General features: G+C 34.6%; 1 long non-coding RNA gene and 1 other non-coding gene across 2 annotated transcripts in view; one reads left to right on the plus strand and one right to left on the minus strand.

Annotated features, from left to right (window-relative positions):
- Nucleotides 1–22,812, minus strand: part of LOC116663300 — an 89,237-nt gene that overhangs the window by 30,592 nt on the left and 35,833 nt on the right. The window lies entirely within an intron of this gene.
- Nucleotides 6,316–6,419, plus strand: LOC116666821. The gene has a single exon (XR_004323674.1). It is a non-coding gene; the product is annotated as a U6 spliceosomal RNA (small nuclear RNA).

Here is a 22,812-nt window from a genome sequence, read left to right on the forward strand (position 1 = left end):
TACATGCTAAGGTTACCAATAACATCCACTTCTCTGACATCATCTTACTTGACCATGCAGAAGCACTGACACCACTGTATACTGTCTCATTGCTGAATTACTCTCCTCTTAGCTTCCCTGACATCATTTTCTAGTCTGGCCACTCTATTTTAGTCTCCTTTGCCTGCTCCTCATCTGAATGCTAGAAATCCACCAGGATCTCTTTTCTCCCTACACATTTTCTTTGGGTGATCTCATCTATTTATGTATATTTTAAGACCATCTATGCTGACAACTCACAAATTTATGTATCTTTTTCACCCTCTGAGCCCCCATGATTGTATATCCAGCTACCCACTTGATATCTCTTAGCAATTTTACATGTTATCTTAATTTACCAAAATAACTCTTGATTTTTTTCCCCAGGGCATGGTAATTGAATGAGAAGACTAAGCTTGCAAATAGAACCCCAACAAAACAGGGGAAACCCCTGCCCCCAGATTTTTAAGAAATAAATTTAATATTTAATATTTTAAAATAAAACTATATAGGTAGTCATCAGGGTTGGAATTTGATTAGACATCTTCTCATTTATGTTATAACAGCATTGTTTTTATTTTGTATTATGTTTAGAGAAAAGAGGCAATCCAGTATTTTTACTGCATGAGACCTCTTAATCCTCCTAATCTGCCCTCACCCATGCCCGGTTTTCCACATTTCAGCAAACGCATCAGCACTGTCATCCATTTGGTTTCAAAGTTAGAAACCTGAATTTCATCCTCGGTAACTTCCCTCACTTACCACATAAAATCCAGGAGCAAGTATTGGTATATGGCTCCCAAAATACCTCAACACATGCTCTGTTCTCCACCACTGCCACCGCCATCTACTCACCTGGACTAATGCGAGGAACCTCCTTACTGCATGTTCCACTCCATGCTTGCTCCCACCTAATACATTCTCCACTCAACAGGCAGAATGTCCTTTTAAAAATACAAAATATTACTCCCTCGATGATTTCTCATTGTTCTTCAATTGTAATTTCAACTCCATGCCATGGCTTTTAGGGCCCTGCTTGCTCTGGTCACTATACTTTTTACAACCACACCCGGACACCAGATCACATTTCAGCCCTAGCTTGATCCTTCCCACCGTTTGGTCTCAACATTCTTCACTGACATCCTCTCAGAGAAATCATATAATTAGAATCTGCTCTCTAGTTTTCTACCACTTCACCCTGTTTGTTACCACAATTTATAATTTTTTATTTGTTTGTTTGCTTCCTCTTTAACTACCTCAATTAGACTATAAACTGACTAAGAGCAGCTGACTTGTCTGTTTTCTTTTCTCTGGATTTTCCTATGTCTGACACATAGCAAAGAATCAAAAAATTAATGATGAATTATGGATTCTACCCATAAGTTAACTGAAGGCTCAGCCAATCCTGTGACAACAGAAACAACTGAGCCATGACTTGTTTACTTTTGATCATGGGACCCAGTAAAGTCAAGCCTGTGGACTGCTCTTAGTAAATGACAATGGAATGGATGAACAAATGAATGAGCAAGTGACTCTGGTCGTCTGTTTCCTAATCAATAAAATGAGGACAATCATATACAAGTTCACTCAAGCTATAAATTTCAAGACCCCTGAAAGTCTTAACAGACAAATTTTTAAATGACAGATGAGCTTTAGCCACAAGGCTGGATGCTGCTTTTAGAAGCTTCCTAACAAGTGTTGTCCTTAAAGTGCTGTAGATGGATTACCAGGAATTCAGTACAGCAAAGTCATCTTCCTGTCTTCATCCTGTTTGGAAAACTGAGTGATATTTCATTATCTACTTTATATGAAAATGAGGGTAAAAAAAGAAAGTGGGGATGTTTGATCTCAATATGAAATTCACCAGTACTTTATAAAAACTGATGAGATCAAGGTGTTTACAGTTTGTACTACGATCCAAAAGAACACTTAATAAAGCATCTATTGCAAAGTAAGTATTCAATAAATGGTAGTATATATAAATTTTCTATATATATTGATATATACACCAAATTCACATGGTCTAAGACACAGGAGATATTTCAAACATAAAAATACGAAAATGTGGTGTTTTAAATCTTCTAGCCCAGTTCTGTCTGAAGAAGAAACATCACAGACAGTTTTAAAAAATAATTTAAAAGCACAGATTTGGCCTTCCTAAGTGTTCACACTTTCTGTTTTGCTATTCTGATGAAGATGGCATATTAAGGAGGGTGGGTAAGTTGACAAAATTCAATAAGACATTTAACAGCTTCTGATGTATTCTGACCCAGGGTTTCTCAGAATTAATATTCTAGCATCCATGGAATCTCGTATTAGGCTTTAGTAAATCTATTTGATATGATAAAATTCAATCACACACTAAATGCAGCATGGCATTTAGACTGTTAATTTCAGTACCTCTGTAAATGGTGGATATTTGCTCCAAATAACCTATCATATTGAATAAAAATTGTTTTCTAAGGCATTTTTCTCACTAGTGTCTACTGAATTAGTGGTCAAATATTAAACCATTAAAATCATCTATTAGAAGCTAGGAAGCATACAACCCAAGATGGAATAAACTTGGTAATCATTTTGACAAGGGCGAAATTGAAGTAAGAGAGCTTGCTTAATCCACGGAACAAAATGTGAGGAAGTGTGATAAAGACACGGCCCTTCAGCACTGTGCTCCACCAAATACTTGCGTCTTGGACTGACGAAATGGATCCACCATAAGCAACCTCACTCCATGTGGGGATCTGTAGTCAGCTAAGCTTTGAACAAGCTGGCACTCAGTCTCTACTTAGGCACAGGCACACAGTCTAAAATCTGCTCTTAGGCACAGATGCATTGGCATAAAATCTGTCTGTAAGCCCAGAAAGTGGGAATTTTGGCTATAGTTACATAATATATCATTCCAACAAAGTGATTGAAACTGCATGAGGTGGGCAAATTTGATAAAATACAGCAGGCAGAGCAGGAAGAATTCAGACGTTGTTGGCAACAGATACAGAGTTTTAAGGAGAAAAAAAAATTCTTTGTGTGGAAATTTTCTGGAAGAATGTATACCAAACTATTAACATTAGTTATCTCTTAGAGAAATGATTATTGGAAATTTTTAAAGTATGTATTTCTATCATTTTTATTTTTAAAAAAACATTATATGATAAGGGAAAATGCAAATAATTGGAAAGCAATAAAAAATGCCACCCCCCATAATCTATGCACCAGCAATCAATTCTCAGATCTTTACTTTCAGATCACTGGATGGGAAATCTGAATTTCTTCCTTTTGACTTCCACTTACAAGAAATATTATATTATTTCCCTCACTAATGTTAAAAGATCCCTTTACAGAGCAAACTTCCCACAAAGTAGATGTGCCTAATATTCAACGTTAGGCTGAATCGTGCATACAAAATAAAGACTTGTAGTTCATCTTCCATGAAACAGAATATGCCTTAAACCAAAAGTCCTAGGAGGACAAATGATTTTATTAACTAAATTGTTTAGCTAATACCGGATGGTGCTTTTCACCTGCCACAGCAATTAAAACTGTCTCTAATAAAATACGATTGAGATAAATTATAGTCCTTTTTTCAGAGCTCATCAGAGAAGATCTAGTTTATAGCATTGACTATAACATGTTAAAAAAGTCTCTATTTGAAAGCTAATTCCATGATAAATTTTAATCATACGGATAGAACTAGCTTCAAAGCTATATTAATTATACATTAAAGCTCTATATACAAACTCGTACATTACAGCACAGCCAGAACATGTAAGATATAGTCCTGAACCAAATTAAAATATGCCGATTTCCTCAGCAGTTATTTGCTTTTGATATACTGTAGTTATTTCAGTCCATTCTTTATAAACGTTCATTTACTGCTGTGCTTTCTCAGCCATTTTGCTTCCCTAGAGAGAACTACAGGCTTTGGTTGACTTCATGGCATGATTTTCTACTTTTTCAGATTACAAAGTAGATATTCATCCAAGATAAATATCTTTACAATAGGGGTGAAAGTTGCTTGCAGGTTTCACCTCCTTATCCAAAGTCTGTCCACCCCACCCACTGCAGTTCCTAGTCTCATCCTCTTATTATTCTCTAGTTTTCATCCCTGTCATCAACACAGGTCAAGTCACTAGAGTCCCTGTAAGTACTGGCATACATTCCCTGTTTCAAAAACAGCCCAGAGCAGGAGTCTGTCAGCAAACTTACCAATCTTTGACAAGATAAGAAGCTTGTTTCATATTTAAATAAACATTCCATTCACCATCTAGAAAGTCTTGGTACCAAGAAAAGGTCAAGTGAATTGAATAGTGTGCTTAGTGTTGTCACTGAGTATTACATACATGTAATACCTTATGCAGTAAAAAATTCAAATGAAAATTTGTATACTGAAAATTTAGCCTATTTCATTTCTTCTTTCCTTTGGTTTCCTAGTTTCATTCCCTGGAGGTAACTTGATCATTTTACAGGTATTCAATGCATATAAAAGCATACATGTGTAAAACAAATAACAACAAAAAAACAAGTACTGTACACCATATTTGTTATTTTACTTATCATATATTGGAAATTGTCCAAAATCAATACACATAGAACAGATTCATTCTTTAAAAGGCTGCATAGAATCCCATGTCATACCTGTACATAATTTATTTAACCAGTGTCCTAATATAGATATTTATGCTGCTTCCAATCTTTTTGCTATTTCAAACAGTGCTATGACGTATATCCTTGTATGTTGGTCATTTAAGACATGGAATGTGTATCTGTGGATAAATTCCCAGAGTAGTATTGCAGGATCAAAGAATATGTGCATTTGTAATTATGATGAGATATTGCTAATTAGCCTTTACAGAGTTACACCAAATTATATACCTAATAGCAGTGTATTGGATACTTACTTTCTCACACCCCTTTCTACACAGTTTGCTGTGAAAATTCTTTTATCTTTGCCAAACTAACAAGGGGAAATAGCACTTCACTTTAGTTTTAATTTTAAGATTAATTTTTTCCTATTATGTATTAAGTGAATACCTTTTCATATGTTAAGACCCATTTATATTTCCTTTGTTACCAACTGTTTTTTATCTTCTGTCCATTTCTTGTACAATTATTGGTCTTTTTCTCACATATTTGTTTATATATGCTGAGAAATACATCCTTTGGTCTATATCATGAGTTGCAGACAAAATATTTTTCCATGGCTTTTCATTTGTGTTTTTTCCTTTGTTTATAATATTTAAGTGACAAGATAATTTTATTTCAATTTTATGTGGTCAAATTAGTCTATCTTTTCATTTAAGACTTCTGAGTTTTGGAAAAAAAAAAAAAAAGACTTCTGAGTTTTGGATTAAGCCTAGAAATGTCTTCCCAATCTTGAAATTTTACACACACACATACACATACACAGCTGTGTGTATACATATATAATATTTATATAATATATTTGTATTTTTATTTTTCTATTTAAATACTTGAAACATTTGGAATTTGGGGGTAAGAAATGAGGTAAGAGTTCAAAAATAATTTTACTTTCCAGATTACTATCCAGTTGTCCCAATACCATTTATTAAATAATTAATCACTTACCCACTGATTTGCTATGCCATTCTTGCCATACACTAATATCCAAAATGTATTTGGGTTTACTTACAGACTTTCTTGTCTATTCCATTTATCTGCACGTCTATTCATGCATTATTATTAATTAATGCAATTACTATAATTCTATATTTTAAAATATGGAAGGGATTGTAAATTGTTACTTTTCTTTGCTCAGAATTTTCTTGAGTATTTTTTACTATTTTCCATGTATATCAATCTTTCCATTTCAAAATGCAAATGAACAAAGAAATAACAGTCTTAATGTATTTATTATATAGAATTAAGTTTATTACTTACATTAGTAAGAGGTGACATCTTTATAATATTGAATTTTTTTGTTTAAGGAAATGTATTTTTTCCTTGTTTGTATAGAGTTTGCATATTTCTTGTTAAATTTATTTCTATAAAAATTTTTTGATATTGTAAATGTGATCTTTTCTTCCATTATATCTTCCTATTGGTTATTGTCTGTACTTACGAAAGCTGTTTGCTGTTGATTATTGTACTCAACCATTTATAAATTCCTTTACTGATTGTTACAATTTTTAGTTAATTCTTTTGTATATTCATGTAAACAAGTATAAAATTTATAAATAACGAAAATTTTACATCCCTTTTCAAATGTATATGCCTCATTCTCTCCTCTTTAATTGTAGTGGCAAGTACCTTCCGAACCGTATTTTAAAAAAGTAGTAACGAGTGCTCACTTGAGCAACACAAATACTAAAATTTGATTGATACAGAGATTAGCATGGCCCCTGAACAAGGATGACACAGAAATTTGTGATATATTCCATATGTTTTCTCCTCAGGCATGGGAAACAAAAATAAAAATAAACAAAAGGGACTACATCAAACTAAGATTTTGCACAGCAAAGGAAACCAGCAACAAAATGAAAGGGCAGCCTATTGAATGAGAGAAGATATTTAAGTATCAACTATATCCAATAAAGGGTTGATATCTAAACTATAGTAAGAATTCATACAACTTAATATCAAAAAAACAAGCAACCTGATTAAGAAAATGTCTGAGTTGGGGGGTGGGTATAGCTCAGTGGTAGAGTGTGTGCTTAGCACACATGAGGTCCCGGGTTCAACCCCCAGTACCTTCATTTAAAAAAAAAAAAAGTCTGAATACACATTTTTCTACAGATGGCCAATAGACATGTGAAAAGATGCTCAATATCACTAATCATCAGGGAAATGCAAATCAAAACCATAGTGAGCTACCACATCACACCTGTCAGAACGGCAATTATCAAAAAGACAAGAAACAGGTGTTGATATGGATGAGGTGAAAAGGAACCCTTGTTTGTGGGATTGTAAACTGGGGCAGTCACTACGGAAAACAGTATGAAGTTTCCTCGAAAAATTAAAAATAGAACTGTCATATGATCCAGCAATTTTACTTCTTGGTCTTTATCCAAAGAAACCAAAAATACTAATTTGAAAAGCTATATGCACCCTAGTGTTCAGCGTAGCATTATTTACAATTGCCAAGATATGGAAGAAGCCATCAATAGATTAATGGATAAAGATTTGTTACATATATACAATGGAATACTACTCAGCCATAAAAAGAATGAAATTTGTCATTTGTGACAACATAATGGATCTAAAAAGTAGTATGCTAAGTGAAATACGTAAGACAGAGAAGGACAAACACTGAATGATTTCACTTGTGTGTGGAGTCTATAAAACAAAACAAACAAAACAAAATGAAAAAAGACTCAGAGAACAAACTGGTGGTTACTGGGAGGTGGGAGGCAAAATAGGTGAAGGGATTATAAAATAAGCCAGGAGGATGTACTATGCAACATAAAGAATATGGTCAATAATATCATAATAACTTTGTATGAGGACAGATGGTTACTAGATTTCTCATGATGATCATTTCATAATGTACACAAATGTCAAATCACTATGTAGTATACCTGGAATTACCGTATTACTCTGTATCAACTATACTTCAATTTAAAAAAAAAAAGAAAAAATAGTAACAGTGCACACTCTGACTTTGTTCTTGACATTATGGGGATTTTCTCACTGTGTTTTCATTAAACATGATGCTGGCTTTTAGATGGTAACTATTAGTTTAAAATGTGGCCATACAGTCCCTAGTTTATTGAGGTTTTTTACAATACTTGATTGGTATGATTATATCATTTCTCTTATTCGTCCTCCTCCAGGTGAATTATGCTAAAAGAGTTGCTGATGTTGAATTATTTTTCCATTTCTGGAATAAGCCAGTACTATTATCCCCACCATGTTCAGTCACTGTCTAGGGGGCAGCCCAGGGGAAGAAAGTATGATTTTGGTATTAACACCATGGTGGCTTTAAAGGGGTTGGCAGCTGGAGTCTGGCATCACCTGTGCTCCTCACAGCAGAATCTCTTAAAGAAGATTTGGAGCAGCACATTTCTACAGCTACCACATAAGTCAATAAAGGACTAGAAGTCAGAAAACTTGAGCTCCAAAACTATCACAGCCAACAAGTTATCAGTGTTATCTTAAGTCAGGTAATGTGCCCTCTGAGACTCACCTTTTCCTTGCTTTATATAGATAGGCATAATAACAAAACACATGCATTTAAAGGGATTGAAAGAGATTCTGGTACACAGTGTGCTATAAATGCTAGCACACTTCAGGGAGGAGCCCCAGAACCTGGAAAGTAATAACAGCTGCCATTTCTTGAGCACTTACTACATGCCAGGCAGTCTGTGTTGGCAAAGAGACAAGATCAAAAGGGAAGAGAGAAGGAAAAAGGAAGGAATTGTGGCATTTAATTGCTGTTACCACCTTGAGCAATTTACATTAAAGAAGGAAACTCTCTAGCATGTAGATTTTGCTAGAACAAAAAGAGAGACTTATAAGGAAGAAGTAAAGTAAGCCAAAAAAAATTCCTTGCTGGTTGTGTTAAGTTTACTGAGAAGGAAAGGAAGCAAGGATTTAGGGTGTCAGTAATGTTCAGAATAGAGTGGGCCCTTAGTTGGAGCTTTCATTTGGCTCTACTGCCTGGGTCCCCTGGTGGCAGGATGGCTGAACGCTATCAACAGATACAGAGCAAGGATTTACCATAGTCCAACATAACCTCTGATCCTGTACCTTCCACTTACTAAATATGAACAAAATCCTTAACTTTCTAGTCTTCGTCTTTGAAAGGAGTTGTTCTGAGAAATAAATCAGATAATTTATGTGAAGCACTTGACAGAGAATAGTTACTTAATAAGTATGGCTATATTATTAAAGCATAACTCACGTTTTACAATAACCTAAGTTTTATGTATAAAACTATTCGCAGAAACAATGTTAATTTTTAATAAGTATTGATAGCCACCAAAAATATTTTTCATGAAATTTAACCTTAGAATTTGGGGGGAAAATCACATAAGCTACAATGGTTTTCAATAACTACATTTATGCTCTAATTGCAGATTTGACCTTCCACTGAAAAAAATTTAAAAGACCATTTTTTAAATGAAGTCATCCCCAATGGAAATGCTAACTGAAAGGATCCTTTTAAAATAAATACTCTCCAAAAGCTACTCATTTTCCAACTCGTAAGTCACATGTAATGGTTGAAAATATGAGAACCTAAGCCACAAATACCCAGTCATTATGTTAAGATGGTCTTTTATGTAAACATGAATCAGCACATACCAACAGACTATAGTAGTCAATTCTGAGGGACGGAAGTTCTTGTTTCAATGGATGAAATACGCATGCTTTTGGAAAATTCAAATGTGAACTTTTCCTTAACCTAAGAAATTTCTTCTGATCTGAAAGGATAGCATAGATCAGGTTAAAAGCTTGCATATCTTTATGCACCAAATCTTTAAAAAGCAAAGACCACGGTTGATATAAGATGGTTTCTAGAGAGAAAGCATTTTTGTACAGCCTTGTAAATGTTTCCATTCACATGGAACAACTCCAGCTGCTTTCAAAAATCAACAAATGATAAGCAGAAGGAAGATGGAAAGAAATAACAGCATTTTTATGATGTCCAACTGATAAACACTGGGTTCCATATATATTATGTTAAGCATTGTTGAGCACAGAATTAACATCATTTGTAATGCAGTGAAATAAGGCAGCTGAGGCAAATGCAGAAAGGTCTCCAATACGTTGCTTTGATGAGCTAAACTGACACTGCCAGGTTATATATTCACAAAAAAATATGAATGAAGGGTCAAATAATTCATTTTTTCCTGGATGTATGTTCATAGACTGTGACTAGAGCTCTCAAACACTTTTCATCCTGTTATCTATCTAGTTTGATAATCTTATCTTTCTACGAACCATACTTTTCACAGTGTATCTAATTACCTAGAATGGATCCAAAAACAGTCATAATCCTGCATTTGAGTACTTAAAGTATCATAAGCAAAAGATAAATCTTTTCCTTGATAAAAATTTGGAGGCACAAATTTACAAAAGAAGTCACAAACTACTGAATGTCTCCAATGTTTTTAAGTACTGGGCAAGCACTCAAAATATGTCATTAACTCAAGTCAACAAACATTTACTGAGCTCATACTCTTTGATAAGCAGGCACTCTACTAAGTGTTGAAGACATAAAGGTTATAAAGATATCACAGTCTAGTAGCAGTGACAGGTATACGCAGATGCAACTGCGATACAACAAGAAATGCAAGTGATAGAAGAGGGTCCTGGTGTATAGTGGGAATAAAGAGGAGGGGAAGTGTCCAGAGACAAGGAATTTTACCTTATCTAGTGGAAGAGTAGCTTCTCAGAGGAGATGATAACCACACTGAGACCTCAGAAATGAATAATGCTTGATTTTCATAATAATCTGTATTAATAGTCCTAAGTAGGGTAACATAATTATTCTCATTTTATATCTGAGGAAATGGATGTACCCTGACTCAGAGATAATAACTGGCAGGGCCAAGTCTACCTGATTCCAGTGTCATACATTTTGTATTGCCTCCGAAAGTCATGAAAAATACTCTGTATGTCTCACCAAGTCACAAAATTTTCACTATTATTTATCTCATTTAGCAATTCCAACACACCAGCCCCTTCTTACAATTCTCACCATAATCAGCTAAAAGAATATATAGTAATTGCTGGCTTATATTTCGTATCTCTCTTAGAAATTCTCATGAAAACCCAAGATACTACAGTTATCGCAGAGCAAAGTAGATATGCAAATATAAACCTGTCACTGAGAAGAAAGGAAACTCTATTAAGACCTTTATAATAAGTGTAATAAGTGTCTGGAAACATTTCCTTTAATTGACCAAATAATCTCAACTGTAATCAGAGGGGGAGGCAGCAGTCTAAATATATGGAGCTTACTTACCTCTCCTCACAACGTGATACAACAGGATTTTCTTGATCTTTTGCCTACTTTTATAAAAGAATTAGGGGACAGCTTTATTTTCAACCTACTATAGCCTCCAACTGAAAAAGACTATGTAAGAGCTGTGGGAATTTAACAGCCATACTGAGTAGGAAAAATTCACTTTCTTATGTGTCTCCCCTTTACTGCTCACACAGAATACTTCACTTCTGATGCTAATGGTCACCAAACATGTGGGGGTTTTTCCCACAATAAGCAATTGTGTGATACCAACTGGGTGTCCCACAATTTAACCCAATTCTGACACTATCTACCTAGAAATATTAGCAGATCCATAGTTTGAGGGCTTAGTCCCACAAGACTGCCTCCCCCACCCCAATTCTAATAGCAAATCCAGGTTCTCAACTGGGTTTCTGACCTATCAGCTATAAATCAGAGGTTCCCAAAACCCTCACCTCAGGTTCAATTAATTTGCTAGAGTGGCTCACAGAACTAAGGAAAACAGTGTACTTGCTGTTTATCGGTTTATTATAAAAGGATATGAAAAAGGATACAGATGAACATTTAAATGAAAGAGATATGTAGGCCAAGGTAGGTGGGAAGGAGCACAGGCAGAGCTTCCATGCCCTCTCCCAGACCACCACCCTACCAGAACCTCCAAGTATTCGCCAACCCAGAAGCTCTCCAAATTCACACTTAGGGATTTTTATGTAAGCATCATTATATAGGCATGATGGATCATTAACTGCATTTCCAGCTCCTCTCCCTCCTCTGGAGAATGGAGAGTAGGGTTGAAAATTCCAAGTTTTTTCAGGGGTAGATATAGCTCAGTGGTAGGGCATGTGCTTAGTATGCACAAGGTCCTGAGTTCAATCCCCAGTACCTCCATTAAAAAAAAAAAAGAAAGAAAGAAAGAAAAGAAAATTCCAAGTTTCTAATCATGGCTTGATCTTATGGTGACCAGCCCCCATCCAGGAACACACAAGAGTTACTTTACTAGAACAAAAGGCAGGTAAATATATATATAGAGAGAGAGAGAGACTCTATTACCTCACACATCCTAATCACCTAGTGCTAGCGGCTCATGGTATTTCAAATTTAGCTATCCATGGAAGCACACTAAGATATGTCATCAAAATCATCACCATCAAGCCATAAAATAAGGGATCTGGGGGGAATCCACAGATGCATTCATTTAACAGATATTTACTGATGATGTCCTATGTGCTAGGCAACGTGCTATCCACTAAAGGAATTAAAGTTTTACACGTCATATTGCCTGGCCTTAGGAATTTGCCATCAATGGAGGGAGACAATTACAATATAAATGTATATGCTCCAGTCCACTCATTTTACACATATGGAAAGGAGGGAAAAAAAATAGTTTGTTAAACTTTGATTATGCATTGTTGATAGGAGTGGAAATTGATGTACCTTTTTTTGGAAGACAGTTTGGGAATGCTTTTTAAATTTGCAAATGTTCTTATTCTTTGACAAAGCAATTCTAAACAGAAATGTATCCTTCAGATGTACTTGCAGAAGTTTCAAAGACATGTGTTTGAGAATATACAATTTTGACTGTAGTAGAGAAACACTGGGAACAATCTAAATGTCTATCAATAAGTGATTGAATAAAGAATACTGTGCAGCAATTTAAAAGATGAAATAGATTCAACATAATGTAAACACAGGAGTTTATTCAAGATCTATTGATATACGAAAAAACAGCAGGGATAATATAGTTCTTTCTTTGTTTAAGAAGGAAAAAAAAATCAGCACAAGTAAATGTTTAGAAAAATAAGTATCACTATGGAAACCAGTGTGGAGATTTCTCAAAAGACTAGGAATAGACTTACCATATGACCCAGGAATCCCACTCCTGGGCTTGTATCCAGAAGGAAATCTACTTCAGGATGACACCTGCACCCCAATGTTCATAGCAGCACTATTTACAATAGCCAAAACATGGAAACAGCCTAAATGTCCATCAACAGGTGACTGGATAAAGAAGATGTGGTATATTTATACAATGGAATACTACTCAGCCATAAAAACCGACAACATAATGCCATTTGCAGCAACATGGATGCTCCTGGAGAATGTCATTCTAAGTGAAGTAAGCCAGAAAGAGAAAGAAAAATACCATATGAGATCGCTCATATGTGGAATCTAAAAAACAAAAACAAAAACAAAAACAAAAACAAAGCGTAAATACAGGACAGAAATAGACTCACAGACAGAGAATACAGACTTGTGGTTACCGGGGGGTGGAGGGTGGGAAGGGATAGCCTGGGATTTCAAAATTGTAGAATAGATAAACAAGATTACACTGTATATAGCACAGGGAAATATACACAAAATGTTATGGTAACTCACAGAGAAAAAAATGTGACAATGAGTGTGTATATGTCCATGAATGACTGAAAAATTGTGCTGAACACTGGAATTTGACACATTGTAAAATGATTATAAATCAATAAAAAATGTTAAAAAGAAAAAGAAATAGAAAAATAAGTATCAGGGAAATGCACACCAAACTAAATAATGGCTACAGATAGTTTCTATCTTTTATGTTAATATTTGCCATGCTAGATTTTTTCCTAAATAAAAATGTGTTCAACTAAGTTGATGTGCTTTGTAAACACTGTATCTATCCAAAAAATTGACATTTCTAGGTTTTTATATTTATGAACATTCTTTGAAAACTGTAATGCCTTAATAAATTGTGGGATTATCTATTTGTATGATTGCCAAATAATATTAGACGTTCTTTTGAGGTACTCTGAAGGAGAATATACTTATGCAGAAAAAACAATTTTAAAACAATTAAAAATAACATTAAGAATTAGGATAATAACATAGTTTCCTAGTTTCCTTCAAGCATTCTTGAACTTTAATCCAGGTCTCTGGAGTCTTGGTCTAGTTCTTTTTCTATGCAGTTATCTCTTGCCTATGGGTAATCTGTTAAAAGCTTTTGCTCAAAGGCAAAACCTCTTCTAAGCAACACTAATTCTCAGGGCAGAAAATGCAAATACTGGAGTGTTTCTATGAATGGAAAAGAAAGCTTCTATTACTGCTAATAAGCACTTGTGATAACACACTGTGGAAACTGTAAACTTTATGCCATAAGCAAGTAAAACTGAAACAACCAGTGAGTTAGCCAGTCAATATGGAGGCCTCACAATTAACCAGAACTCACAGTTACCAATGCCTTTGTGAGCGATTTCTATACAAAGTCATCACAATCTTATACAAATAAAATATTTAATTCTAGCTGAAAGAAAATATAATATGAAGGTCCCCTCTTCCCCAAACAGAATACTTTATCAAACTGAGATCAGAAATTCAATGTGTAAGAATAAGGGGAATGATTGGACAACTAAAGTTCCCATGCGTCTGAGCAAACTGCAGCCAGGCTCTGAGCTCATCTGAAGGCGAAGTCTGCGTGAACAGCAAAATCAAGTGTAAAACTACCTAACAGGGGCTTTGATGTATGCTGAGTGTTCTATTTGCAAATTCATAGAATTCACACACCATAAATTGAAGAAAATAAAATTTAAGGGAATGTAAAATGTATCTTTTTTTTTTTTCAGATTTGGCTACTTCAATGTATAGAAGTGAAAAGTAAAAATATCATTTTATTTAACTCAAGCTTTGAATTGCCCAATGGGGTAGCTGAGTATATAAGAGGATGTTAAGATAAAAATTTCTGCTGAGACTTAAGACAGGAGACATCAGATAACAAAGACAGTTGTGAAACAAGCCAGCCTCTAGAATTTGGAATAAAATCTGTGTGTATATTCCTAAACCTTCTCACTTACATAAAAGGTAAACACTGCTACTCTGGTGGGAGGGCTCCAAGGAGCTACTTGGAGAGCCTATTATCTGTCCCTGTAGTTTGGGGCACCCAACTAGTGCCAGACTCTCATCTGAAAAATCCAAGTGAGGAGAGAGGCACTGACTAGAGGCTAGTGGAACAGCCTAAGGAGAGAATATGTCATCGGATAGCCTAAAATCCCAGAATTTTCAGGGCAAAACATCCAGGGGTGTTTCCAATAGACCTGACATAGGCCATGTGCAACAGAGCCAGTGGGAAAGAACTTAGAATCTGTCTATGAGGGTCTTTGGAGGAACTAACAAACCTCAGCAAAGAGAAGGAGGCATTACCAGCTTCCATGTTGCTGGAGGAAGAGCTAATTCACCAGTGAAGTGGAGATGCATTTTTCCATATCAAGGACTACAAGTGAGAGAACCCTTGTGATGGGGACTCCAAAGTATTCACAGTAGTCACTCTATAACTAGAAATTTAAATACTGACTGACTATTTGATCATATTAAGAAATCAATAATTTTTAGGTACAATAATGATACTGTGATTATATGTTTTTAAAAGGAAGCCTTCACTTTTAGAGAAGTATGCTAAAATATTTATAAATGAAATCATACACATGGGGCTTGCTTCAAAAGAGTACGTGGGATGAGGAGACAGGGAAAACAAGATTGACGATTGATAATGGTTGATGCTGAGTAAAAAAGCAAATTTCAGATCATGAAACAATTTTACTTCTACATAATATCAAATTTTTTCAAAATGAAATTCAAGAAAAAAAGAGTAAGCTTCAAATTTTTGCTAAAAGTGCAAATCAATGTGTATAGTATCATATATTTGGTGTAAGAAAGGTGAGGAAATAAGAATATATATGATTTGCCTAATTTTGACTGGAAAGAGAACAAATACAAGAGAAATAAACAAAAGTTTTAACTGTTTTCTTCCCATAAGAATGGGCAAAACAGCATACTGGAGATAAGACTGGAAGCAAGACCTTACTGAGGATACCCTTTAATATATTTCTGAGTTTTGAATTATGTAAAGATTTTATATATTCCCCAAATAATTACAGTTAAAAAGCAAACTCTACATTAAACACAAAGTAAAATCACAGTGAAAAAAAAATGTGACAATGAATATAAGTATGTTCATGTATAACTGAAAAATTGTGCTCTACACTGGAATTTGACACATTGTAAAATGATTATTACTCAATAAAAAAATGTTAAAACACACACACACACACACACACACACACACAAAAGTAAAATGAATGAACCTAACTGTATATTAAGTTGGTCAAATAACCATGCAGAGAAATAATTATTTCAAGTCATTTTGGAAAGAAAGTAATCTGTCTTTTCATTCCAAGTGGGGTATGGCCTAAAGACAAAGAGCTAAATAAACTTTATACTTCATGCAGCAGGCTTATTAGTAGGAATATTAGTATTGCAAATTTGAAACAATTTTCTATATATTGTAGGATAAAGCAAATGATAAAATTTATTTCATGTAATTAGAAAGATTTACAGTATAAGAGAAAGGAGATACAACAATAAAATCAAAGGAATTAAGAAAAGGCATGTATTATTAAATTTGAATAGGAAATATTACCATTAGTTCATGACTAAAATATATGCCCCTCTGTCTTGGATCATAAGGGTGAGAGAGTTTCTGAAAGATTGAGAAAAAGACATTTGGTAGCACAGGACATGCTTCAAGCCTCTTTGAGGACAAATATATATATATATATATATATAATCATGACATACACTTGGACAGATAAAGGGAAAAGAAAAAGAAAAGAGGTTCCACGGGAAGAGGAGGGTAGATGGTAGAAGATGGGGTGGAGAAAAGCACAGAAGCACAAAAAGAAGGGAGAAAAAGGCAGAAAAACAGGCAGAAAAAGACCTTCTGTGTCAGGCTCCTATGAGAGTAGATGTTTTCCTGAGAAACCTCTCGAAAGCACCTTAGCAGGGCAGTGAAAACACAACCCCTTCTAGGAGCTTTGAATCAACTGATGAGTGCAGTGAAAATTAGGGACCCTACTTTCTGTTCACTTCCTGTGACTGATTTTATTGCTCTCAATTACTCTATGATCATTAATACCCACTGGATCTTAGTATTACGTAACAAAAGATCAAGAACAATGACCATAGAAGAACCTTCTTTTTTCAAATTTAAAGACGCTTTCAAATTAGTGTTGTATCAGAGACCACAACAAACCAGAGACCATTTACTATAAAGCTGCAAGATGCTACTGCAGATGAAAATAAAAGTTCTTAGTCAAAGAAAATAGAACCTGAAGCAGACCATGGATGCATGGCAAACTTGCAAAGAATTCAAAAGCAGATACATAATGGAAGGTCAAGCAGACTAGGGAGGACAAGAGATAATGAAGATACTGATGCCAGAGTTTTCAAAAGTTGCAGTAAGGAAAATAAAGTTAAATCAAATTAAGTTAAAAGGGACAAAGATATGCTTTATCACACAGCATACAAATTTATAATGTAAGTTTATAAGCAGTAATTTAGAGAATAGCAGTAGATTGAATACTGTTAAGAATCTGAAGGAAAATTGCCCAGAAAACTTTCTAACAATCAGAGCTTGAAGAAAAAGAACCAGGCAGGGTAAAGACAACGGGATTTTTCCATTTTACAAATCCTGTAATAGGAGAACCAAGCTCCTGCTCTTAAGACTGGGAATGATAACTGAAAGATTTCAGTCTAGAGTGAGTATCTTTCAAGAAGATGAAAAGAACGAAGTGATACTCTAATCATATATTCAATTTCTTGGAGCACACTATGACAGAATATTTGCAAATATTGGCAGGAATTATTTTGATGGAACCTATTTGATTTATGCAAGAGACTCATCTTCCATGTGATCTCAGTATCCATGACGTGTGGCCAAGACTACTCATACGCTATACAGATAACATAGTGGATGTTCTAACATGAGGCAGTTTAGTACTTCCCAAGGATTGGAGACACCATCACCTAAAGATGAAGGCCAGAATGAGACATTTGACATAGGAAAAGACATGGAGTTTATACAAATGAATCTAGGTTGTTTTGACTCAAGTAATCAAAACAGGCTCCTGTGCAGTGAGGTATAGAACTCCAGGTGAAAGTTTTGACTGAAAATGCTTGTGTTCCAAAGGAAATTTGATAAAACCACTAATTGGTTAGGGAGCTCCAGTAAATCCAAAGCATCTGAGCACTAGGCATCCTCTCAATGTCATCTATCTCTTAGACCCCTACTACAGAAAGATGCATCTTGCTGAACAAGAGACCAATAATCTTGAAGAACAGTACAGCAACTCCAGAGGATGCTGTGGCATATATGGTGTTGAAAGGATAATGGAGATTTCTATTCCTTCTTCCATTATTGACAAAAATATGAATAGTTAACAGAAGATTCTGAAGCAACTAAAAAGACTGACTTTGTCAACTAGAGATATAATGATATTTAAAACTAATTGGATTTTATTGTATGTACTGTACACTTTTTCCAATCTTAAAAAAACCTATAGGTGACATTAAATATTTTTAAACTGTACTTTTAATTAAATATGGAAAAATCAATTTTAGTGTTTCAAAGATTGAGCATGTATTAAGTAATAAGGCTGAAGCTTGGGCTATGAAAAATTATATATTTAAATACATATTACATATACAATATATGTACACACACATACTCATTCACATATGAAAAAGCCAAGAAACAATGATATCTTTGGAAAACTAATACAACTAATGTCCAAATATTAGTTTCCATAAACCATTCTTCATAATCTTGGACTCCTTGAAAACTGACAGGTTTCAATTCTGGAACAGAAAGCATGTAAAGTCAATCTGGGATATCTTACGCCAGAGGTAAAGAGGATTCAAATATCAGTGGGGTCACATCAAAAGTATATAGCTGGCTTACGGTGCAAAAGAATATGACAACAAATATATGCATATTCATGGATGACTGAAGTATTATGCTGTACACCAGAAACTGACAAAACATTGTAAACTGACTATACTTCAAAAAAAAAAAAAAGTAAAATTTTAAAAAAGTATATAGCTTGAGAAATGCTTTTACAGTAAATTTGGGAAATTTTGAACCTATAATTATTGTAAAAAAAAGTAGGTGAAATTAACTGTAGAAAGAAAATGAGAGAGATAAGAGAGAAAAGCTAATTTACCAACACTGGGGATGATTATTAAACCAACTCTTTATTCTGAAAATTAGTTTAAATATCTGCCCTGACATTTTAGAAGCAAGAAAAAGTCTTCTTACAGAAGAATGCCAGCTAATAAATATATAAAAATGATAAAAATAGAAAATCTTTCATCTGTAACATACCATAAAATAATTGATGCAGAAAATAATATTAACAGATGGTAAAATCTTCAGGTAAAATTATTTTGGTTAACAGTACTCTGCAGATTATTTGCTTATTATTTTCTCATTGCAAGTTAAAAAAAATTCACCTTTATAAATGGAGAGGTCTTAACATCACCATTCTAATCAAGTGATGAAACCTAGTATTATCTAACCTCCCCCTCCTCAACCTAAGGATTTGAAATACGGAGTACTCAGCATCAACTATGAACTACTCTTGCCCAGAATATTTATCCAAAATCAAATGGCACCTTTAGAACTAACTTCAAGTTTATAGTAAATTCATGAAACAGAGGGTCACATTGATAAATGACACCAGAAGTAAACAGTCAGTTAAATACAGGATATGAGGCCATTTTACAAGACAACTGCTATAGTTTCCTCAAAAAAGTCATGCAAAAGAGAAAAACAAAAAGAGACGACTATTCTCCGATTAAAAAGGATAAAAGACAAATAATGTATAGAACTTGATTCGGTTCTAATTCAGAATAAAGTCGCTTTGGTAATAATTGCACAATGTGAAGATAGATCAAAATTTACATTGGAACTTAGATATTTTAGATTTATTCATTGTATTGGAGTAATGTAAGAAAACATCTTTACTTTTAGGAGAGGCATGCTGAATTCTTCAAGAGCGAAGTGCAATGATGTTTATATCTTACTTTCAAATGGACAGAAAAGAAAAACATTTGGCAAAATGTCAAGCGTTTTTGAATCTAGGTAGTGATACCACCACCAAAGAAGATGGCAAATGCTCACAAAGATGTGGAAAATTGGACATATACTGCTAGCGGAATTATAAAAAGGTACAGCCACGTTGATAAACAGATTGTCATTCTACAAAATGTTAAACATGGAGTCACCATAAGAATCAGCAATTCTCACAGGTATATGCCCAAGGGAAATGAAACTTAAGTCCATACAAAAACTTGCACACAAATGTATATAGCAGTATCATTCATAATAGCTAAAAAGTGAAAACAATCCTCATGTCCATCAATGGAAGAATATATAAACAAAGGCCGTATGTCCATACAATAAAATATTACTCAGTAATAAAAAGGAATGAAATTGATACATGCTACAACATAGATGAATATGGAAAACATTATACTAAGAGACAGAAACCAGACACAAAAGGACAAATATCGTATAATTCCATTTATATGAAATGTTCCAAATAGGCAAATTCATAAAGATAAAGAGTAGATTAGTGCTTTCCTGGGGCTGTGAGAAAGATGGGTTGTTTTTTTTTAATCTTTTCTTTTTTGTCTTTTCTTGGCTTTAGAGAAATATTCTTTTTTCTTTTTCATTTTATATACATTATATTTTACTTTTCCAGCCTTCTTGAGGCATAATTGACATATAAAATTGTAATATATTTAAAATGTACAACATAATGATTTGATACATGTATACATTGTGAAGTGATTACCACAATCACTGTTAATACATACATCACCTCTCATTGTTACTGTTTCTTTTTTTGTTTGTTTTTATTTTGGATGAGAACACCTAGGGAGCATTATCTTAGCAAATTTCAAGTCTACATTCAGTATTATTAACTATAGTCACATGCTGTACATTACAGGCATACCTCATTTTATTGCACATCACAGATACTGTGTTTTTTACAAATTGAAGGTTTGTGGCACCCCTTCGTCTAGCTAGTCTTTTTGTGCCATTTTTCCAACAGCACTTGCTCACTGCATGTCTCTGTATCACTTTGGCAACTCTCACAATATTTCAAGCGTTTTCATTATTATTATTATATTTGATATAGTAGTGATCCATGATCAGGAATCTTTGATATTACTATTAGAGTTGTTTTCAGGCACCACAAACTGCAACCATATAAAATGGCAAACTTAATCGATAACTGATAAATGTTGTATGGATTCTGACAGCTCTACCAACCGGCCATTCCCCATCTCTCTCCCTTTCTTTGGGCCTCCCTATTCCCTGAGACACAACAATATTGAAATTAGGCCAATTAATAACCCTACAACAGCCTTAAGTATTCAACTGCAAGGAACAGTCACATGTCTTTGACTTTAAATCAAAAGCTAGAAGTAATTAAGGTTGGCGAGAAAGGTTATGTCAAAAGCTGAGATAAACTGAAATTTAGGCCTCTTGCACCAGTTAACCAAGTTGTGAATGCAAAGGAAAAGTTCTTGAAGGATATTAAAAGCGCTACTCCAATGAACACACAAATAATAAGAAAGAGAAACAGTCTCATTGCCGGTGTGAGAAAGTTTTAGTGCTCTGGATAGAAAATCAAACCAGTCACAACATTCTCCTCCTCAATCAACTGAAGCTGAGACAGTTAAAAGGGAGACAGTTAAAAATAATAATGATGGTGATTACAACAGCATGTGTCAAGTGCTCTAGAGAAGGAGGGTGGTACAGTGAAAAGAACATCTGCTGCGGAGCAAGGCAGACTTGGGCTCAAATCTTGGCTCTGACCCAAGAAAGGTAGCCTGGGGCCAGTTCCCAGTCTCTCTGACTCAGATCTGTCTCCTGTAAGCACAACATTCCTCTTTTAGTTCTGCCCTGTATGGTGTCTGTTTGTTATAGGCTGTTTGTCTCAGAAATAGTTTTATATTTTTTGAGAGAAGAATGTATTTATTACACCACTGAGCAGTAAAATTAATATTTATTTTTCTCATGACCCATCATCCAACACACAGAGTAACCAGTATCATATGCTTCCAGCCAATTTATTTGCATACTTTGACATGATCTTTCTTTCTGCTATTTTTTCGTGTTTTGTTGAGCAGTGTGAACTCTTAATGGCTGATGAATGGCAAATAAATAGTGTTGGAGATGCTGCAAGGTGTTATGGCAGAGTTTCACAACAGATGTTAAAATGCACATTTTATCATAAGCAAGCACCTTCAATAAAACTGATGGAAGTAACTAACTACGGTAAAGTTCAGGAGTCAATCAGGGATTGGTGGAAGCCCTAGGACATATGAAGGACAATTTAAACAACAATGGGAAAAATGACCGACAATTGTTTGTATCATAGTCTGCAGAAATTATGCCTGGAGTTATCTCACAACTTCTGACTTGAAAAGAAGCAAATGGCGGACGAGATAGGGAAAGACATTCCTATGGCCCTTTGCTGTACAGATCCCAAATAGTCCAGATTCAGTTATCCTTTCCATGTCAAATGGAATCGTCTTGTGCTAAATGGGATTTGTCTATAATAATTCTCACAGTACAGTGTTGTGTGGATTAAATGAGATTGTCTGCAAAAGTACCCAATAATGTCTATTTTTGAGACAAAATTCTGCTTTCTGTTAATAAAGGACTTTACCAAGAGTTATGGCAAGAAACAGGGATATAAAGGATAGAGGCCTAACTCAATCTAAAGCATCAGATGACACATGAGACAAATCTTGAAGAACAAATAGGAGTTTATCAAGTAAAGAATCTGGGTGGCTATAATCAGTGTAGAGAGAAAATAGCATAAACTATGGATGGAGTGTGAGAGCACTGGATTCACTGGGGCAGCTGCTAGTAGATTTGCACGCCTGGACAAGCAGAGTGATAGAACAGGAGATGAGACAGGGAAAATAGACTAGAGTAGGAACATAAGGAGCACTGGACCTTATCTAGACGGTCCTGATGAATGATGAAA

Source organism: Camelus ferus, chromosome 1 (genome assembly GCF_009834535.1).
Source record: "Camelus ferus isolate YT-003-E chromosome 1, BCGSAC_Cfer_1.0, whole genome shotgun sequence".
Lineage (NCBI taxonomy): Eukaryota > Metazoa > Chordata > Mammalia > Artiodactyla > Camelidae > Camelus > Camelus ferus.